Source organism: Sebastes umbrosus, chromosome 14 (assembly GCF_015220745.1).
Source record: "Sebastes umbrosus isolate fSebUmb1 chromosome 14, fSebUmb1.pri, whole genome shotgun sequence".
In the NCBI taxonomy this organism is placed as follows: domain Eukaryota; kingdom Metazoa; phylum Chordata; class Actinopteri; order Perciformes; family Sebastidae; genus Sebastes; species Sebastes umbrosus.
The window spans coordinates 26,432,506-26,448,795 of NC_051282.1; the positions used below are offsets into that span (position 1 = coordinate 26,432,506).

The following is a 16,290-nucleotide window of genomic DNA, read 5'->3' on the forward strand; positions in this document are numbered from 1 at the left end:
CTTTGCTCTAATCCATCTATTTTGTTTCGGTCCGCTGTTCAGATTCAAGGTGGAAAAGTGCCGAGACCGCAACGTTTTGCCTCCTCAGTCTGTCTGGCCCCGCAGCGCTTTACCTGCTGAGCCCAGAGACTCACCAAGCCTGAAGGACCCTGTCCCCAAACATGTCCCCGGCTCGCACAAAAGCCATCTGGGGTGCGGCTGAGAGCTTTAGCAACAAAATAACTCTTTCAATCTGCACTCTGCATGGTTCTGACTGCAGGGCGCGGAGGTCGCCAATACCAAGACTCTTACTGGACTTCCTCCTCCTCCTCCTTCTCCTCCACCCTGCTAATCCTGGCCTACATGACTGACTCCAACTGAAAGCCCCACACGCCAGAGGTGGGAGCCAAAAGCACTGTGAGATTGAAAAAAAAAAAAAAAGACCACCTGCTCATCAAACTAAATTGCACTCACTGAAGGCAACAGAGAGAATGAAAAGGAGGGGGGTGGGGGAAATAAGTAAGAATAAAAAGAAAGACAAGTCACTGCTCTCCCTCTGTGATCTTGGCAGACAAAAGAACAAATTGCATTTCTGCGTCACGGCACCCGAGGGTCAAAATCGGCGTAGGGTCCCTCTCAGCTCCGTCTGTGTGCGAGCATGTTGATAACGGTTCCATCAGTTCCCAGAAGAGAGCCAGAGAGGTGCGCGGGCCTTTCATCTTGGCTCCTTTTGTATTCCGCTACACTCTGTTGTCTCTCTCCTCTATTGGGGCGGAATTGACTGTTATTATTCCAAACAGCATTATCTTTATTAATGCCACAGGTCTCAGGACTGTGCACTCCCCGGGAGCCGGGTCTGGACCGAGCTGCAACCAATCTCCCTAGATAAAAGCTCAGCGGAGAGCTGTATGCAAGCCAGACAGCTCCAACGGGCCTTCATCCTCCCTCCTCGTTCTCAGAGAGAGAGAGAGAGCTATAGGCCCTACAAAGACTAAGATATGGCTTTAATCTTAGCACTTTCAGTCCGACAGAAACATTTGAACTGAGAGCAGCTCTTTGGAGGGCCATCAGAAGCCACCGGTCACTACAAACAAATTGTATTATTAGTAGATACATTGAATGATATATGAAAGCTGCAAAAAAAGAAACATATCCATAATAAAGAAATTTTGAAAGGCCGGATAACTAAGGAAACTGTCGTGAAACTTTATCTTCTGGTGCTACAGTTTATGAGTGTGGCTTATATTGTTGGTGGCTCGTATACGCACTCGGAGCTGAAGCCGTTTCCCGAAGTCAGCCACGCGTGACAAGTTATTTTAAAGGTGGTGTGGAGAGCTGACGTGTGGCCAGGCCGGGCCGGGGCAGCGGCCGGGGTCTCGGCTTAGTGCCTCGAGCCCCCTCGCTCCAGTGGTCACACAGCATCAGCTCCCGGCCCGAGCCCGGACACTGATTTATGGGACAGGGGGATTACCATCAAACCAGCCGTGAGGACCACCCAGATGGTGGCACAGGACGACGGCCGCCCGCACAAACACACACAGACACACATGCACGCAAATACAAATATACTTCTACATTCCCCAAAAAGCACTTACATGCACCTTTTTCACACAGATACCCGCCACATACTTAAACAAACAGTGGAAGCAAACAAAAACCTGGCTATATAAGATGTTAAATATTAAAGACTTTCTGGAAGTAAACAAGCACGAGAAGCTGCACATGCCATTCGTAATGACTCTGTTAACCACTCAAGTGCAGTGGGAGGGATTAGCTCGCCGAGGCGTCCTCATTACCACAAAGCGAGGGAGCCAACTTCGCTCATCAGGGTTCATATGTATCTACAGGATGTGCCTGGTTAGAAGTAATTCCTCTCAATCACGTCATACCTTTTTTATTTTTTTCTCTCACTTCAGTTTGCATAATGCATAATTGAAGAGTGACGACTTTGTGTGTAATTTTCTATCTCAACTGACCCGGGTCCAAAACAAGAACGTTCCATGTAGTTACAGATGGAGAGCAGAAGCCAGGCTCAAACTCTGGCTTTCATCAAAAACTTTCTTGTAAATTCTCTGAAATTGGTGACATTCAACTTGATCACGATGTTTAATAATAATTTGCTCGTTGAAGGTCTGGACTCCAAATGCATTTACCATCCTTAATACTTTTCCACCAAGTCGCATTTTCATCCAAGAACAAATACACTGAGCGAAAATAAGAAGAAGAAAAAAAAAGGAGGAAAAAGCACATATTTCTCACTTGCCGGGGCACAGCACAGCTCAACCTCAAGGCACCGGTTGGATGAGCTGAACAATAAGAGTCAATGACAAATCGGACGTGGTGCATTCCTTGGGCAAACACTCACCTCATAAAGGGAGACGGGAAGGCAAACACTCACCTGCCCTGAGCTAATAACTCATGTGGAGGCAAACACACAAACACACACACACACTTGTACACACTTGAGTTGTCGATACGTTGAGACAATGATGGGAATTAAACTGTGTTCGCGTAAAGATAGGACCACATGTAGCATTTTTCATTACAAAATCATCATAGCAGAGGAATGCAGGAGGTCTGTGTCTCTTTGCATCACTGCGCTATAAGCATGGAAAGAGAACTATTTTAACTAAGGCCATCACAATGGCTGCAGGAGGAGGATTTAAGCGGATTACTCATACTGTATTTTATAATAAGTTGCACATTATAAATCACATGTCTGCACGTAGCCTCCTCAAAACGTGTGCATCTCTGTGTTTAAAAAACGTCCGCATGCTTGTGTGTCAGGAAATCATTGATTTCCCCCCTAAGGCCTTCTTTCCCAGCAGAGCAGAGCTCTATAGTGACAGCGCCGCTTCACTCAGTGGGATGCACCCTCGACACTTCCTGACCATGTGACTCCCTCCAGCTGCCTTTTGATTGGACGCACAGAGGCGGCGAGGATGAAGAGGGGGTTGGGAGGCGGAGGGTGGCGGGGAGCCGGTTGGCAGCGGACGCATGAGAGAAAACAAATTCCTGCCCCATCGCCATGGAGATGAGTCAACAGCAGGTCGGGGGGGGCCGGGGGGTTGTGGGGCACAGGCTGACCTGCTGTAGTTAACAATTCATCCCCGTATCCGGCTCCCAAATGATTGGGCAAACACGGAGTGCTGCGGAGTCAAAAGGGCCCCAAGGGGCTGAGAGAGGGGGCATCACCCTGGGGTGACATGCTGACAGGCACACACTGGTTGGTAGAGGGTGGACCAGCTGAATGAGGGAGTAAGGGATAGGGGGCACCAGTAGGGAAGGAGGGGGGGGCTGTGGGGCTAAGTACATTGAGTACCGCACGCTACAGCACAGTCACAAAACAGTCACAAAACAGTGGCTTTAAAACGCAGGGTAATTAAATGATCTGTGTTAAAATGCCATTTTGAGGATGAGAACAATCTCTTAAGTAAACCACAACAAATACCAGCCAGTAAAGTATGTCTAAATTCCTCACGTTAAGCTAAATAATTAACATTTGGCTGCCGGTTGTGCCAACAGTTAAAGCAGGAGTTGCGTCAGTTTTATAAGCCTTAACCACAGTAACACTAAAAGTCTCTGGCATATGTCCGCTTTGTTACAGATAGTGAAAACATTCAGCACATCTGGCTGAGCCACAAAGTAAAACGCTACTGGACAAAAAAAAAAAAAAAAAGCTTGGAGATAATAAGGATATAACCTCACCTTATGACAACTAAGCTTGCCCAATAGGGACACGTGCTTAAAGGGATAGTTTAGGTGTTTTAAAGTGGGGTTGCATGAGGAGTTACTGCATGGAAGCAAAGCAATGTACTGCTGTGGACGGGGCCGGCAGCAAAACATATTTTAGCCACCTAAAAAAATATCAGTTTATGTGTATGCTATATTTAGAATATTATCACTCCTTTACCTTGTCGTCAGACAGTTCTTTCCGACGGGGAACTATCAATTTATGCTCTCGACAAAGCCACCAGACTCCATTGAAAAAAACTGTAATTTTACCTCGCAGAACATGGAAGTTGCTGGTTTACTTCTGCTATTGTGTGACTTTAGTGAATCCGAACTAACCAAAGTCACACAATAACACAAACAAACTAACCGATCGATCAGCGGTAGACCAGAAACTTCCAATGTTCTGCAAGGTAAAATGACTGTTTTGTTCAATGGAGTCTGGTGGCAAGAGGATAGATAACGGCTTCAGTTCCCTGTCGGCTAAATACATTGTGCCGCCGGCCCCGTCCACAGCAGTACTTTGCTTTGCTTCCGTGCGGTAACACCTTTCTGGTTCTCCAAACTGGGGGCGTGCCGACCGTCATCTACTGTAGGTCATACACTGACTATGGATAAGTACCTCATATAACCCCACTTCAAAACACCTGAACTATCCCTTTAAGGCCACAGACATGTTTACAGGAAAGAACTTGAAACACCAGAAGCACACTGAGTCTATTTGCAGTCTTTAGAAACATATATACTCACCAAAAGATCCCTGGGAAGCAATTAAAGGTCGACATCTCAATCCAAGAATTCGGATTCCTTCACTGTGGAAAAAAAAAATGAAAAGAGGACAAACGTCACTTCACACACCAACTACAGCATATAGTATTCCACTGCTATATCTGCTTAACTCTTCACTCTCCATTTGTGCAGCTGGGTTCATTTAGGTAAAACAGTGTTAGAGCATGTAATATGAGGTAGGAATGGAAAATGGTTCAAAGCCACAGGAGCAGGTTCCAAAACGCTGGACACTTTACAGCGGAGCAGAGCGCCGGTGGACAATAACGGGTCAGGGACAGAAATAACAGACGGGCGACGGGCGGATCTCATCAATGTCACATCATACAGAAAGCTTCAATACTGTACTTATAATAGGCTAGACCTTACGTAATGTAAGGTTTGGCCTCAGTCAGCAGAAGCAACTTTATGCACTGTCACGGCTCGGTTTGCGCCCCAAACCAAAGCCCATTATCCAATTGGCCATCTCACTTTGAAGGGTTGAAATGCCACCATTACAACAGACCTTTCACTGGGCAGCGGTGCAAGGAGGGTGTGTGAGCAGAGAGGACCTGTTACTGGTTCTCCACTGCTACTCACGTCAGAGCACAGGGTTTTCATAAACACTGCTGAAGCATGTCCTTTCCTTTAGCGGGAATTAGGATCCCTTCTATAATAATCCACCCAACAAATCTTATAAATGAAAAACAGGACTGCATCATTTATAGTGTCAGGAAAAAAAGAGAGAGGGGGGGAGAGAAAGGAAGAAAAACAGGGAGGAAAAGAGTCAGATTATGATAAAAATAGCAGATGTTGAGAGTCACTTCTCGAAAGGTGTGTCATTCAGGGAGTTTGGGACGGACGTTTGGCCGCGGCTGAGCTCTAAATATAGAGTATTTGCTAAAATAAAAAGTGAGTTCAGTGAGTCGCTGGCACGGGAACTTTCTCCTCCCCGTTTATGACCTCAGTGGTGCAGCCGGCGTCACTCGTGACGAAATACAAACCATATAAAACAACAAAAAAAGACCTCCTCAAATACTCTGAGTACATAAGGAAACAACCGCAGTTTAATGTTCCCCGTAAATGATCTTAGTATCCAAGTCCAGATCAACAGAAAAAGATGGTTTTGCAAGCTCTAAATTTAGAACAGTTTGAGCATGGATTACCTTTTACAGCTTTTAACAGAACACAGTCTCCAGTTTGATTTAAGCCTCTATGAACTTGACTAAAGGGAATAATAGAGGATGTATGACACATGTAGAAAGCTACTGTGCTTGTTTATCCATACATGTCGGGGATGAGCCTGTGTGTGGCGGGGCTGGGGAGGATGCCCCCGGGGCCAGGCTGAGGAGTAAGTGAAGCAGAAGTCCCATCTAAGCTCCAAAGCATGCGAGCATCGGGCCTGTAACTAAAACACAAGCGTAAACACGGGCGATGTCATGGATTACACCCTCGCAATAGCGCCGCAGGAAAACCACATACAGCACAGGTGTAACCATCCGCCGCGGACACATTCTTCCCCATCTCCGTTCTGCCGGTGGAGGTCTGACTGACGGCTCATCATTGTTGGCTGTGTGAAACTTGTGTAAACATCTGCGGGCGTTTGTGTGTCAGTGTGTGGAGTGGGAGGTGAGGAGGACACACACACACACACACGGAGGGATTACAATGGCCTAATGTCATGTCGAAGAAGCCTCGCAGCACATTACCACACACTCTCTCAGAGACTGTAAAATCTCTCCTTCGAGGAACTGTTTTATTTATTATATTTCATATTATTTGTCTCGCTTTCCCTTGAGAGTTGAATCTGATCTGCTAGTAGCAACAAATCAAAGAGCTGCACACAAATAGGATGGTTTCTAGAGAGTAAAAATCAGATTTAGCGAGAGCAGCAAGGAGGAAAGCACATTTCCTCAGTGAACAGCACCCTCTAGAGCAACACCCTTCATTCAATCCTGCACCCTCACTCTCATTGTTGCTGCCCGTCTCTTCATGAACGGCAGAAAAAAGTATGCTCATATAGCAGATACATGCCCCCAAAAATCCTGTCAAATGTTAAAATGAGAAAAGCTCAGAGGCTTATGGTTCTGAAAAAAAAGCAGGTTGCCTTGTTCTCCGGCTCGTTTCTGAGCCACACATGTACGATTAGAGAGGTGAGGTCGAGCCACTCATTTTCCCCAGCGCGGGTTGATAATGAGGCAGGCCGTTATTAAGATGTTTGCTTTAATCGTGTGCAGGGTTATTAGGGGCAGTTTACAGTACACAAGAGAGATTAAAGCAGGCCACGCATGACGGAAAGAGCCGAGGAGGCCGACGATAAGCCAAGCTACCCACAACTGTGAAGCGGGGCTGAGAAATATGAGCGCACAGTAGGACATGAAACCCAGCAAGACAAACCTCTCCCTCTCCCTCTCCCTCTCTCTCTCTGTGTTCGCCTCAAATCATGTTACACAACCACAAAGGAATGCCTCGTATATCGGAGACAGATTTAAAACAAGCGGAAAAAGGAAAAGAACAGCGCAGAGAGGATCTATAGAAGCAGTAGGTGTTGTTTCTGTTTGGAAGAAAGGACAACACGGCAGCGCCGGAGAGGCACACTGCACGGTGACACACACAAGTCCAGACACATACGCACCAAACTACTTCACACATGCTTACATAAACTAAATCACACAGTTGTGTGTGCACCAACCGGGGAGCACTACGCGTTTCCTCTATGTTTTTCCATGCCATTAATAAAAATAGACATTGTACTGTTTCAATACGTTTTGTTGGAATTTAGGGAGCACTTGGAAAGCCATCATTTTATGAGCTTTTAAACTTTCCCACAGAATTCCCACCGGTTTTTTTTTTCCGTGCATTTGACCCAAACACATTAAAGTAGCACTCAATTAGGATGCCTGAAATGTGGCACGCTACTTAAACATGACATACAGCACCCACCACCCATGTTTATGAGACCCGGGTTGCATTGAAAACAAGGCTATTTCCCCGATGGAAAGTCATTAAATACAATTAAAAGATTTTCCTATTTTTTTTGCATTTTGAAAAACTGAGCTGAAGTGTGCCGGCAACATCAGGTGGATCCACACTTTAGTATTATCTAGGCTGACGCACTTTGATAGGGAAGTCAGATTAGGTTTACCTTAATGTTATGCACGTCTTTGTTGCTTTATTTCACTCAGTCGCACAACTAATAAACCGCAAAAACCTGAGATTACACACATCCTTCTGCACAGCACGGTTTGCCTGCATTAGTAAAAGGTGTGTGTGTGTGTGTTTGTGTATCAAGTTAGCAGAAGGTCAGAGTGGTGAGGTATTAGAGCACTGTTTGCTCTCTTCCATGTACTCTTGGGGACCAGCCCGTTTGAGAGTTTGAACAGTGACGTGTGAAACCCGTAAAAACAGGACATAGCGTCGCTCTGTTTGCTTAAGTACACCCGAAAGAATGGGCCGCCATCACAAAACAAATCCCTCGGCAGCCTGCATTCCTCCTGTCCATCAAACCCTACCTGTTGAACAAGATATGACACAGAGCGGAAAAAGGTAGTTACAAGATGATCTGCTTCACGGTGGGATGACTTGCAGTTTGTTCGAAAATTTGTCAGCTCTCTGACCTTCATATCTGACCCGGGGAAAGAGGCGTGCATCCACACGTTTGCATTTTCTCTTTTCCCTCTCTCTTCCGAGTGTGAACATGATGGGAATATCGTCAATGCTTACATTTGACTCTATATATTTCATTTTTATATATTGTTAGACAGAATTCAGGGAGGAATTGATGAAGTTACTTTCAGCTGTTACATCATGATCCTCATAAAATCATATTATGCAATTATATAAAACCACTTAATTGCTGTTGGACTTAATTACGCTATGGTGCTAAATACTTTCATAATAACCTTGCGTCATTGTAAATCACATCTTGACAGCACCGTATGACGTTTTGAAAACAGCATAGTGCACAGCATGTACATGAAGGATACTTTAGTCATCTGTACACTGACAGCACAGAGGCGTCACTTAAGAAAAAGTCAAATTTCATATGTATTGCTGTTGGTTGAAAGCCGCGTTTTAATTATATTTTGTTCACGCTAGACGGGCTGTCTGAATCCGGTCCAAACCTTCCTGCCACAACAGATCAACAGGCCTGCAGACAAGACGGGACAAAGTATTATAAAGAAAGAATCTGAAAAGCTTGCACTGCTTGCAATAATTAAAACTAAACTATAAATGTAAAATTAAACAGCATCTGTTTCTTGTAATGGATTAATTGTTCAAGTCATTTTCCCCCAGAGAAAATTTACAATATTTTCTAATTACAGCTTTTAAATATGGTGCTTTTTTTGGGTTTGGAAGTTGGACTTCTTTTAATTATTGTTAAATCTGCTGATTTTCTTATTCTTATTGGCACTGCGGTGCTTGGTTTTTTCTTGACTGTTTTCAGCATGGTGGCTGGGTCCCAAACTTTCTTATTTTACAGCTAAACAGTACACTAAAATATCTTGTCAGGATATAGTGACATTATAATATTTATCATACAGTATTTGCTCAAAGTTAACAACTTCAGCTTTAATCGATTATTAAAATAGCTGCTGATTACTTAATCAAGAAAATACTTACTGCATCCCTGATTTATACTTTTGATGTCACGATAACCACAATGCTGCACGGTGAAATAATAGATGTTTTCCCCCTAAATTGTATCCTACATTTTGAAACACCAAAGGCATCAGACAGTTTAATAACCGTGCCTTCTGTCCAGCATCTATTATGGGAATTATTTTAATGATGTTTTCGGCAGAGATGCCCAACTTGCTCTTATGTAACATGTGATCGAGCCCGTGAAAACAAGCCGATGGATCCGATAGTAAAGCTTGGGGTGACACTGGGTGGAAATAAATCAACTGGAGCATATGAAAAGGGAGAGAGGCACCACGAGATTCCAGCCCTCTCTCCTCCCGGGCCATCATCCTCGTATCAGAGGAGCCACTGGGAGAACTGGATGTGATTTGTATGTGTGTTTTTGAAGAGGGGTGCTCATAAACAGCCATGAAAGGGGCCCCCTCTATTCAGCCCGCCAGAAAAGATGCGCTTCATTGGGCCGGCCTTTTGTTTTCCCCTGTTCACAAAACCTTAAAAAAAGGGGTTGATTCTCTCGATGTGTGCAGGCCCAAATGATGCCATTAGATTGGTGCCCGCTTTGGATGAAAAAAAAAAAAAAAAAAGGCTTCAGTAGCGCTTGAAGTGATTTAAAAGATGCAGGAGAGAGCTGCCCGCAAATCCTGTTTGGGGATAACACCGGAGGAGAATGGGGAGGCAAAATGCCAAGCTAGTGATCATTCTATAGTATGCAAAATTGCTCTCAACTCCATGAGTGCCGTGGATGCTTAAAACAAAAGACGCGGAGCATTCCTTTGTCACGTGATGAGGGTCAATGTGCTGCGGTGGTGCGTGGGGTCAGGAAGTTCACCAAACTTCCCACGCTGCCTCGCACCATAAGATCGCAGTAAAAGCCTCTTCATTTATTGGCAGGGGGAATTCTGTTTCCAAAAAAGGGCCAGCGCCCAAGTGCCCACACAGGGATGAGCCATCAGAAAAAAACATTCAGGACTTCCTCATCAGCATGACAAGGCTACATGCCAAATTACACACCCAGGATGAAAGAAAAATATGTTTTTCACATGAAATTTCACAAGAAAATTGGTCAGGTATGTTCGTGATGTCACAGTGATACAATGACTTAACAGTACAGGTATGTCGTCTATGGATACTGTAACACTATACTGCAAAAAGACAAAGCTGGTGCACCTTCCGAGCTGCCTTGAACTATTGCAGTCGAGCGAGCGGGCGATAATGTGACAATGACGCCGTGCCAGTGCCAATGGCATTGTGCGGGGCATGTCATCGCGGTGCCCGCTCGCCGACAGCAACCTAATAGGCATGAGAACCTCGCGGTGTCAACAAAGGGGACAGTGCCAAACAAAACCACTTGTTGTGAGTGAGAGGGCTCCTGAACAGGCCAGGTCCGGTTCCACTCTGCTCAGCCGTCACATTATGTCTCCTTGGCATGTCAGCTAGAACATTTCATGTTTGTTTTTCTTTCACGAATCATATTCTATTTTCGGCAGCCACTCATGCTTATACTCTCAGGTGACCTTTTCAGCGCTTTAATTCTTCAGTCAGGATGTATTTGTTTATATAGTTCAGACTTTATCTTGTTGCTGCTTTTGCCCCGTGACAAGACCAGAATAACATTTAGGAATCAGGTAGGTAAAAGTTATGATTAATTATTAAGCTATTATATTAATGGGTGTATGATTATTGACATGGAATTATTCCTGTAATTACTTGCGGTTTTCCACATGGCGTGAAAAAAACAATCATGTTTATTTTGGAAAGGGCCTCTTGTACTGACAAGACCCAAATTAAGTTGAGAGCTACATTCAAATCTGTAATCACATCATTAGAAATCATTATTTCTACACACTCAGTGAGCTAACAGTGAGTTGGTTGGAGAATTTCAGTAACTCAAATAGGCTCCAAGCTGATGTGTTCCCTCCCTTTACTTGCCGTATTTGTCAGCTGTCTCGCCTGCCAAGAAATATCACCTCTGATTGCACACGACAGGGCAGTCAAATGCCCTAAATACGTCACTTATCAGTGCTCGTTAGCAACACAGTTTGAGAAGTTGGAGATAAAGTTTCTGCTGTAGACTGTAGTCACCTCTGGGACGTATGGACAGTTACTTTATTGAGACACACTGTTTTCTTCTCGACAGGCAGTCACATCTACAGTATCTGCTTATTCTCAAGGTTCGTCTTCCACTCAAGAAAGGATACAGAATGAAGCAGCGTTTCAATTCCACTACCAGTAACTAACCAATGCTGAGCCCTGCAAGGAAGCTTCAACATTGAGCAGAAATTATGTGAAGAGAAATTTGAACATGACACTACCGCAGATGCTCCTTGCGAGCGATGTTTCCTGTATACTGTATGGTATGTAAAAAATAATTATAATAACAATTAACTACTTATCAAAATGTACTTTTATGAGAACGATATAATGATATTTTATCCTTCTGGAATGCAACCACACTCAACAGATTGCAATAGTCAATCATACTCAAAATAGGTTTGGAACCACTTCTGTACACTCTTTAAAATTAAAACAAAAAACAAAAAATCATTATATCAATGAGATAGAGAGAGCAGACGGGTGTTGGCGATCGGAGCAGAGAAAAAGGTTAGCTGTGAAGATGTCTAGTGGCAGTACATGTACAGTGTAGGTTATATGAATAAACACTGCAAAAATACTCCTCAATACCCAAGAAGTTCTCATGTTTTGCTTCCCAGCTGCTGGGCAAAGTAATGGGGGGAATTTCAAACTGGTCTCTGGACAGAGCCAGAGAGCAGCACGCTCTGTTCCGCCTAGGTTGCAAAATGTAGATAAATATATTTATTCAGTGCCTTTTTATTGAGCATTGGGCAGCTGCATAGATTACAATGAGAGTGCATCTGTTGCGTGGGATGTGCAAGTGAAAAAAACACATCTGAGTGTGGTTTGCTTTCATTCAATCAAACATCACAGCAGTGGTCGTTGCAGACACACCTGGCGGAGATCTGCACTCTACTGTGTGCACTTTTCTAGTAGTGTTAAAGAGGACTTATTATGCTTTTGTGCTTTTTCCCTTTCCTTTAGTGTATTGCATGTTTTTTTGTGCATGTAAAAGGTCTGCACAGTAACAAAGTTCACACTAAAAGGGAGTTACTCTCCCCCACAGAAACACGGCTCCTGACCGGCCTGAAATGCCTTGCTTGAAGTCTCGCCTTGTCTTCTGTAACGTGGTGATGTCACCAAGTAACACATTTGCATGATACCTGCCTAGCGGCTTGTTTGGCAAGCCCTCGCAGCGTTTCAGACAGAGGGTGAAAAGCGGTGCTGCAGCACAGCCGGTATGAGAAAAACTAAGCATTTTTTTTAACATTAAAGCATGTAAACATGTAGAAACCCGAAAATACAAGTATGCACCTGCAAATGAGCATAATAGGTCCTCTTTAATACTACCGTGTGTAACCAAGTAGCAGGTTCTCAAAGGTGAAACTATGACTGAGGCCATGATGTCAGTGGAAGTCTTTACCAGGATGCTTGATATGGCTCCTGTGGGCTCCTGCTGATAAGATTGAGGAGCAGGTCATTAGGAGACCCTCAGCAAACTGCCTGTTGGGTAACAATGCTGCCTCAGTCTCAGCTATCGGGCCATCTCCCCACAGACCACATGTGGGCTAGCCGGACACAGGTAATCAGGGCTGTCAGAACGCGACCAGCTCCTCTTGCAGAAACCATAAACCTCCATCTCCACCCTTTAAAACTATTTCTACAGAATAGAAACTTGTGCAAAGACTCATTTGATCAGTTTTATTAGTAGGAAAAATTCAATTCTGACGGTAGCTGTGCACTTTGTGCTTTGTGTCAAGCAAACATTTCCCACTTCTCCTCTCTTAAGTGACCCTCCTTGCACAAGCATCGCCACGGACTCTCTGTTGAACCGGTTGGTGGTGAAATCACTGCTCATTGTGGTGCCCGTTGTCATGGATACGCCCAGGTGTTGCTCACGAGCCAACGCCGAAGATTCAGAAAGCCAAGGCAGCTCACTAATCCTCCTCCATACCAAAGTGTGTCAATAATCAGGAATGCACTGCCTAAACTGAACCATTGTTCCGCTGCCAACAAAATCACAAATATAAGCACTGACATTGCCTCCGGGCACTGCCGTCTCTGGGACTGGAAAAGAAATGAACTGAAGAGAAACAACAAGAGTCGGAGATGGAGGAGGGAGGCTTTGATACCTCTCCAGACAGCTTAATACTGTAAAATCATAAAGCTTTCTACTACAGCGCACGGGGGGATGTATAGTGTTGTACTGTTGGGGATTGACTAAAGCTGAGTAGTCGCTTTTTATATACAGTCGGACAAAGTCAGAGCTCCCGAGAAGACCAGCTGCTGTCAACAGTTGGAAGGCTTTGAACTAGCACTAAGCCCTGAGACAGCAGGAAATATCCTCTTCACTTCTTTGAACTCGGCCCCATTAGAGTTCAATTCAGAACATAAAAATGTAATAGAAAAATAATCTCACAAGGATTTATACAGACGCACCTCACAATAGCGTCTGATCTTTGTGGACAAAAGCTACCAAACAGAACTAGCGGTTGCCTACTGTTCATCTGTCATGGAGGAAATTTTTATTACTTTGCTCCTGAGCATGGTATGTGGCAAGTTGCCACGTTCAGAATGACTGGGGTCTCTCTAAAAGGCATTTGTCTCGTATGTCATTACTATTATATGTTTTACTTTAAAGAGGTTGAATGGTAGCTGAAAGAGTCATCTTGACATAACAGCAACCGTCTTACACAAAACCACAGCTCATACTTTAAGATCAGACATGCAGACATGAGTAGTTCTGAATCCATCCTATGGAAGACAAGACAATAGCTCTCCTGTTGTCTTGTCTCCTCCTCTCTGTGTGTGTGTGTGTGTGTGTGTTTTCAAATGATTGCGGTATCACAGCACAGAGAAGCGCAGAACCGGGCAAACGGATGCGGCCAGAGCGGTGAAACCATTATGGAACGCCCCGGCACTGAAAAGGTCCTCCTGAGAGCTTTATTGTGTGGGGCGGCTAGCCGCAGCCAGTTCCATTTCCCCGAGATGCAAGGTCTCGCTGCGAGCCACAACAATGAGCATCTTTGTTGAGCAACACTATCATCTTCTTTGCACATTACCGTAAATGACGGGAGAGGGTAGTGTGTCGACGATCCCATTTAATGAGCTCCAGGTATGTGCCTGTCATAAAACGAGAAACTTATTTAAACATCTGCAGAGCTGAGCTCTTGTGTGCTGAGAACAAGTAAGCGCTGATCTAACGAGCTTGTACAGAAAGTCATTTTAGCGGTTTTAGCTCAGGAAATGAAGTCCACAAAATCTGATCAGTTATCTTAAAAAAAATCTCTCCCTGGGTTATGAAACTGAATTCTTTGGAGACAAATGGAAAACTTTTTATCTCTGGGTGCAATCATACTGATTCTCTTTGGCACAAACCATAAATGAAATTCTTATTTTTCAGCATATTCTTATTCTTTGTTTGGGTTCACAATTACAAGTGAAACAGGGCTTGAAACCAAAGGTTAGATGGACGCACACGTTACTTGCTTATTGGACAGAATTTTGGCAGCCTGTCTTATAGTTTAGAGACTTTAACTATGGTCTTGGATGGGTTCATTCTGGTCTTGCAACCAAGTTAAATAACAAAATAAAATGTCTTCAACTTAAAGGAAGAGTGTGTAACATTTAGGAGGATCTATTGTCTCTAAATAGGGACATTCACGTTTTTGCGTCGGCCACCGTAGTTCTCCTACATGCTTTGCAAAAGAAATTTAAGTTGGTTGCGATCTGCAACCTCACCGCTAGATGCTTCCAAATCCTACACACTGCACCTTTAATGTTTTTGTTTTTTTTATTATTCTAAGGCAGGGGATAGAGAAAGGGGATGCATGCAGCAAAGGGCCCCGGGCTGGACTTGAACCCGGGCCGCCGCGTTAGGACTCAGACTTAATGGTATTCTACCAGAGCACCCCCAGTTGGTGCGTTTTGAAGGACCAATATGTAATGCATTTACTGTGATAAATCGGAAAATGATTATGATCAGAGATTAAGGACACATGCTGAATTGGAATACTGGCTTCTCACACAACAATACTAGGGCCAGTATGTTCTCCTTTGAAATTTCCATTCTTTTCCGGAACGTCTGTTTTTGTTTTGGCCGGTGTGATCCCGTCCACTGCCCATTTCAACACCCCGTTGCCACACATGAAACAAATTGGCACGCAAACACAGCCTTCTGCAGCCATGGATGCAAGCAAACAGACTGGATAACATAATGTTAGATACTATTCGACCTTTAAAGCCTCGGCACATCTCTCTGCGATCCGTGTGCAGCTGGGTTATCAAGGCAGTGAGTATTTGAGACACACAGCCGGTGAAATGATGAGGAGTGAAGTGTCAATCCGACTGTACACAACACAAAAAAGAAGGCACGTTTTCAGGAAGTCTTGGTGCACAAATGAACATCGATGGAATCGTTCTCATCTGCACAAATAAAACAAAGACACAAACGCTCCATAGACTGATTGAATCGTCCAAACTTGGTATAAAGTGCACCCTGAAGAGCTAAAAACACAGATCATCTTGTTAAGTCAACAGGTCAAAGGCAACCAGACAGGCAGAGGCACTTGACCCACTCCGCTAGATTGCAGCCCAACTTGAACCTGACCTCTCCATCACCTGATTTAAGAGCCTGCCTTTTTTTCGACGGAGCCGGTTGCTTGAGGATCATCCGACCTCAGACTTGCAGAACTTGGCCCTCCTCACTTGGCAAGTGCTCACTCGTCCTGATGTCATGCATCTAATTGCTCACACTGCGTGGGATGTGAAGTCTGATATAAGGTACATTGTTGACTGTGTGCACCGGCTTGTGTGTGTGTGTGTGTGTGTGTGTGTGTATGTCATCAGGAGCCAAGCTAACACTTGCCTGCAGCAACACACACACACACACACACACACACACACTCATGTCTTCACCCGCCACAACCTATCATTACCGCTGTCACGTAGCCACCTCCGCAGCGGGCCTCGCAAGCCCCGACAACCACCGGCGCACACACCTGGAGGGCCAAACACTTAGTTCCCAGCCCTGTGCTTCGTAAACACCGCCTTTTAACACACACACACCCACACACACACATATATATATAAACACAC

The 16,290-nt window shown here is 44.5% G+C and overlaps 1 long non-coding RNA gene across 3 annotated transcripts in view; it reads right to left on the bottom strand.

The window, feature by feature from the left end:
- LOC119502536 overlaps positions 1-16,290 on the bottom strand; it is a 135,238-nt gene that overhangs the window by 15,624 nt on the left and 103,324 nt on the right. For all 3 annotated transcript variants that reach the window (XR_005210091.1, XR_005210092.1, XR_005210090.1), the window contains exon 2: positions 4,462-4,523. This is a non-coding gene — a long non-coding RNA (uncharacterized LOC119502536). The remainder of the gene's footprint in view (positions 1-4,461; positions 4,524-16,290) is intronic.